The sequence below is a fragment of the Brassica oleracea genome, chromosome C1, assembly GCF_000695525.1.
Source record: "Brassica oleracea var. oleracea cultivar TO1000 chromosome C1, BOL, whole genome shotgun sequence".
Classification (NCBI taxonomy): Eukaryota; Viridiplantae; Streptophyta; class Magnoliopsida; order Brassicales; family Brassicaceae; genus Brassica; species Brassica oleracea.
Window position 1 is genome coordinate 33528390 of NC_027748.1, and position 391 is coordinate 33528780.

The following is a 391-nucleotide window of genomic DNA, read 5'->3' on the forward strand; positions in this document are numbered from 1 at the left end:
CATCAAAGGAATCTTGAAGGCTTTGGAGAAGCATGGGAAAGGTTCAACAGCTACATCTCTCAATGTCCTCATCAAGGCTTCAATATGGAGAGTTTGCTTAGTACTTTCTACAGAGGTGCTTTGCCCAAGTTTAGAATCCAGCTTGATACTGCTAGCAATGGTTTCTTCTTGGGGAGGAGTGAAGCAGATGCTTTGGAGCTTGTAGAGAATATGGCTAAGAGTGATTCAGTCTACAGTGATGAGCATGATATAAGCAACATAGGCAGTGGAGGTGATGATACAAACAGCAAGAGAGAGAGTTAAAGGCTCTACAAGACAAGATGGATATGCTTCTCTTGGATAGAGCTAAACAAGAGAAGGTGAACTTTGTTGGTGAGCAGAAACAAGAAGG